Below are 6,160 nucleotides of genomic sequence, written 5' to 3' on the forward strand. Positions count from 1 at the left end.
TCCTCTTCTTTTCAAAGCAGCACCAAAGCAGCAGCACAACTGAGGCAGGATGGGACCTCTGGAGGTCTCTGGTCCTTCCCCCAGCACAAAGGGGGCAACTTCAAAGTTAGGTCATGTTGTTCCAGGCCTTGTCTTGCTGAGGTTTTTTAGTATCTCCAAGGACAGAGATTCCCACACCACTGCCCTGACTTGGGACCATACCATTTGTTACAAAGGTGATTTTTATTACGCCTTGTTGGCATTGCCCCTGCTGCAGCCTGTGCCCGTGGCCTCTTGTCCTTTTGCTGTGCATCTCTAAGGGCAGTCTGGCTCCAGCCTCTCAGTTCCCCCACCAGCAGATGAAGCCAGCAGTGAGATCCTCCTTGTCTTTCTCATCTTCAGGCTCAAACAAACCCAACCCTTCCCCCTCACCTCATACATCCACTCCCACCACCCCAGTGGCTTCTCACAGGCTTTCTCCAGCCAACTGTCCTTCAAGCTGGATGGTCCAGCCAATCCTCCCTGCACCCACTGGTTCTCCCATCCCACTTCCCCCTCCGTCATGTGGCTACGGAGAAGATAAGATCATATGGAAGAGACCGAATGGCTGATACCAGCAAGAGGAATCATGGCCAAATCCTGGCGGTCTGCTGTGATGTGCCTCAGTGATGCCAATGGGCGGGCTAGGGCCAACCTCTCCATACAGCACTTACGCTGCCGTTTATATCCAAGCACAGAGTTTCCCTGCCCAGCATCCTGCAGCTTAGGGAGTTCTGCACCACAGCCTGGCTGGTGGAGGTCTCAGCCTGCCCAGCCCGGGTGACACACATTAACTTGCACACTCCCACCCGGGTCACATCAGGCAGCACCATGCAGCCGGTTAGCATGGGATTCGTTCAAGACCTTCGTGAGCACACAAAGAACAAGGCAGCACAGAATCTGACCCCAGAACTGATGGCCTGGTTTCCTGAAACACGGCTGTTCTCCCTGTTGCAGGGCATGGATTGCTTCACCAGCCAAGTGTATTTGCAAGGCTATACAAGCCAAGATAAATTTGCCCCCAAAGTAATAACTTTTCAATTACCTTCATTATTCCTTGCTCAACACAAGAACAGCACAGCACCTCTTGAGGGAGCAGCTGAGTACTTCTCTCCAGGGTGCACATTTATTATTTTAAGAATCATTTAATTTTCCATCTGAACAAAATGGGCAAATGTAGGTCCCGAATAACTCCAGGGCCCCGTTCAATACCTTGTCGCGTTATCCATCATGGCAATTACACATGGTAATTCGTCTCTGAGAAACTTCAATATGCAGATCTGAGAGCATTTGAGGTACCTGGCATGGCTCACAGCTCTGGGAACCCATGGAAAGAAGTCATCATGACTGGGAAGCATGCCATTACAGCCGAGAAACTCAGGCAAAGTCTTTAGTAATGGGACTTACAGCGTACCTGCAGCCTGGCTTTCCAATGCTTCTCCCAAACTCTGCCTTCCCACAGCATACACCCATCCTTGTCCATGCAAGTCCCATTGCTGGGGACAATGTGATTTGCAGTATGTATGCAGTGATGCTCTTCAAAACAGGTTCCTGATCAGGTCAGGCTGAAGGTTCTGCCAGTGTGAGAAATGTGGCTAAATGCCACCACAGCAAATAGTCCATTGGAGAAACCATTTACTCTCTGGGGTCTGCAGAGCAGCACTGTCTCTTCATCAAAATGACCTGCAGGGCTTGAACCAAAACCCACTGAGGGATGAGGAGAAAAGCAGAGCTCCCTTTGTTTGTTCTTCATTGCCACAACTGTTGCAAAGCTGCTCTCTGGCATTTTCCTGGATACAAGGAAATGTACAGGTACGAACCTGTGCCTGGCTTTCATGGTTTTTGCAAGGAGGAACAGTTAGGTAGGTAGGTGAGCTGAAAGAGTAGAAATGGCAAGCAGGGCTGCATAATGCATCAGCAAGTTCTCCACAGAGCTCACGGGAGGCAACCTAAAAGTTTGGCTAATTGGAAAATCATCTCAGCTGGCTGTGGAGGTAAAAGGCTGCTCCTGAATTATCACTGCTCAGAGAACCATTACTAAGAGGGGAGCAGAGAAAAGATATCTCAAGTATTTGCATTCCCTGCTATTTTCCTCTCTTTTCTCTATCCAACTGGTAAACAATTTATCTCTTTACAATTCCCCAAATTATCACAAGCCTGGAAATGCCTAGCTGTCATCTCATTTAGCAAACACTCCCCCACAGTGCCAAAAAGCATATGGGTCACCCAGCTCAATCAGAAGACAAGCATGACAATGCTTAGATGTTATCATTATTCCTGGTATCATCCCACTTCAAACTGCCCAAGGAATACAGCTATCCCACAGCCTACCCAAAGTTGCAATGATTTTGTTGAAAGGGGGTGTGACTGGGGAAGCACCTCCCGTACCTTTATGAACAGGAGCAATCCCCATCTCCCCGCTGCTGCTCGCTGCCTGGTGTGACACTGTATTTGTGTCTAGGAGGGCAATAACAGGTCTGAAATTGAGCTTATTCTGTAATATGCATGTTTTCTGCCTAAGGTGAGGTCTCACATCCTCTGAAAGAGCAGGTGCCAAGTAACTGATGACCATCTTTTGTATGCCCAGTTCCTCCCTCTTCTGAAGGTTTAGCTCTGCTCACCAAAGCATTTGGCTGGGGTATTTTAAGCCAACAGTTTGCTGTCTGACACAAACCAGGATGCCATATTCAGGTGAACATTTCCCAAAATCTAGTTAGGTTTGCAAGAGGACTCACATTCTCCTCTAACCAACTTGGTGCGCTCCTGCCGCACAAAATGCGTAGAGGGCACAGTGAGGCAATGGGAGGATCCAGGTCCCTTCACCAACAAGGTCCTTCAGAGTGGCCAGAAGAGCCTCTTTGCTGCTCCACTTAAACCTTTGCAAGAGGCTAAATCAGCATGTGTGCAAATATAAAACATGTGGCATGTGTAGCTCTTTCGTCTCTGCCTCCGTCTCCCTTTTGAAAAACAAAGCACTTAACTCTAATTGTGTAGAGTGACTCCAGCAAAGAGTATGTCAGCAGTGTGAGTTGCAAAGCAAGGAGCTTAGCAGATTTTTCAAGCAGTGTGGGGTGGGCTTTTTCCAGGAAGACCAGAGCATACCAGCACTGCCAGACACATGCAACAAGGAGAACCGCTGTGTTTTGGTAGCACTGACGGACCAAGGAGCTGTGTAGAGATGCTGATCTCACTGGGTCTTGCACAGATGAAGACGTGATATAGCGAACTTTCTTCCAGCATAGTGTTTAGAGGATGCTCTTTGTTTCCCTTTGCTGGTGATTGGAGAATAGCCACTATCAAGCATCTGACACCATGCAGGGGACCCAGAAATAACAAGAAAATAATGTGGCTAATTAGCATCATGGATTACTTTAACCAGCTCCCTCTGGAATACCTTCATTGAACAGGGTTAGATTTCTTCCCTTCCCCCTATAACTGATCCTTATATTTAATTACAGTGGAAACCTGGCTGTGCCTGGCTCGGATGGAGTGTTTTACTGCTTATGTGATCTTTGCAGATAAGAGACACTGCTGCTATTGCACAGGTGGAGAAGTGGCTTTTAGGGAGGTTGTATCTCATTTGGGAGGCTGCAGGTCCAGCCACCTTGAGCTGTAAGACCAAGGCAGGGGCAGAAATCTATGAATAGAAGCAGTAATTCCCATGCCTTGTATAGGAGAAACAAAGCTGTCATTGTCTTCATCCTTTCAGCTGATTGGAGAGGCTAAAAATGACAAATTGTCAGGTGAACAGCCCATGTAGGAGAGAGGAGATGAATGGGTTCCAGCAGAGGCCAGACTGATCTCACAAGGATAGCGAGTTTCCTGAACAGCTTACTCAATGGATGATGATGTCAGGCAGTTTTTGGAGAAAACAGGATGGACATCCCTTCTGGACAAGAGTATTCAAGAGAATGAAACTGATACAGTCAACAGTCAAGGTGAAACTGCAGGATGCAAAATCTTCTGTCTCATGAGCTGATCGACACATTTTCAAAGAACAGAAAACTGGGTCCCTCCAGAGAGGGACTGATCACCCCACGGGTAAGAGAATATACTGGACTGGAAACTCAGCATTTAATCTGGATTTTTTTTTTTTTTACATATATATATATATATATATATACACCAGCCACGGATAAGATCTTTGAAATAGGAACAACATTATGCTTGTTTCCCCAAAACACTGTGTCTATTTAGATCATAAATTCTTTAATATCAAGGCTCTGATATCATCTTCTCTTCTGTGCTGTCACCATTTGTCACCCCACTATTTCATATGCTGTGTCCGCCTACAGCCAGGGATGGTGTCTGCCCCAACACAAGCCTAGCAGAGGGATCAGTGCATCCTAGAGCTCTTCATGATAAATCTGGACTTGGTTTTCATGTTAGACTAGAAAGAACTATGTTTGAATCACCTAACTGTACAAAATTTTCATCTTCTCAACAATAGTTTTCTTCTGACATGCTGAATCCCTCCCCTGCACCTCTTCTTACACTGATACAGAGCTTTTCAAAGATTTCAAACTAATTGTGCACAGCAGCAAGTTAATGTGATCAAAGGAGCTAATAGGCTTTCATATGTATTTACATGATACAGGGCTCCCAAACTCAAAGACTGGATCAAGAGATCTGCAATAAACTGCATGGGAATTATTTGTCTGCTTATTGTGCAGCAGAGAACTTGTCTCTGCTCCATTGCAAAAGTCAAGGGGGCATTTGCCTGGGCTGAGACATTGAAGCTTTCTCAACAACACCATACAGCTTTCACCATCTTCTATAAACACAGGAAAACCTCAGTAGCTGGCATTAAGGTAACTGAGATCTTGGTACAAAAGAGAAAAGAGCAGATGCCCGCAGTTGTGAGCCAGGCTTTGCAATGCTGGGAAGCAGAGACTTTCTGCTAAGCAAGGGGCACCAAGGCAGGCACAACAGGAGGAATGATCAGAGGCTGAGAAGGAAACCACTTATCAAGGAATGGGTTTGTTTTTCAGGAAGATCAAGCAAACTTCACCTAGAAAAAGCAATGCTATCTTCATCGCAGAGTATTTAAAGTGAGTCAGGCCAAGGCAAACATACTGATGGGGAGATGCTGCCCTAATCCAGGCAAAGCCTAACAGGTCTATTCTATTTACCTTGTGGAAAAGTGGAACAATTTGAGCAGCAGGCAATGACAGAAGCCCATGAGAGATAAGTAAGGCTTTTTTTGTAGAAAAGTCACATCCAAGTCTCCAGTCCAAATCAAGCAGATGAGGGATGTGAACCCAAGTTTCCTGCGTTCCTCATGTCAGTTTCTCAGTAGCAGAGTGGGGTGGGAACCCCTTGGTTTTTTCATTAAAATTTGACAAATCCTTCTCTTTTTCTCCAGTTCTGAAGTAGAAAACACCAAAGTTTTAAACTTGTACAATGTTATTAACTTGTAAAAACTGTTTTAATTGAAATGTTCAGTTTCAGTGAATTCAAGATTTGTTTTGCTTTGACCTTTAATGCTATATGAGATAGATATATATATCTCTCTTACAAACTCTGGGTTTGTTTTTGAATTAAAACAGATGAAAAACGGAAGTCATCCAATGCCAGCATATGAATACAGGATAATTTGAGCCTTTTTTTCCTAGACAATATTATGCTGAAATTGTTGTGTTTTGAAAAAGATTTTCATTTAAATTAAAATAGCCTCTTTTTTTCATAAAAAACTGTAAAGCTTTTCTGGCCATCTCTTTTAGGGTTACAGCTGATTATCATCTCCCTTCTCCTGGTATGACTCTATCGAATACAAAGTGCAGCCCACGCCTGCAGCTGGGCTGTGACCAGCTGAGACGAGGAGCTGTGCCATGCAGCGCTACAGGTGCAGCGAAGGGGGACAGTGGGGTTGGGGAGGAGGGAAGAGTATTGCAGAGCTGGCAGTGTGGCTTTGTAATCTCCCTTCATGTCCCCTGCACCTCAGTTTTTGATCTGTTACTATGAGAAGACAAAAGAGGACATGGGGAGAACAATACATTACGTGTTACTATTGTAACCTTCTGGATCTGCAAAGCTTTGCAAAGCTCTGCAAGATCTCCCCAGGAAAGATGCTGCTTAACAAAGTGCTTTGCATGGCCTTTTTATTTCACTAGCAGATTTGTGGCTTGGCTCCAGAATAGTA

The sequence above is a fragment of the Falco naumanni genome, chromosome 13 (assembly GCF_017639655.2).
Source record: "Falco naumanni isolate bFalNau1 chromosome 13, bFalNau1.pat, whole genome shotgun sequence".
In the NCBI taxonomy this organism is placed as follows: Eukaryota; Metazoa; Chordata; class Aves; order Falconiformes; family Falconidae; genus Falco; species Falco naumanni.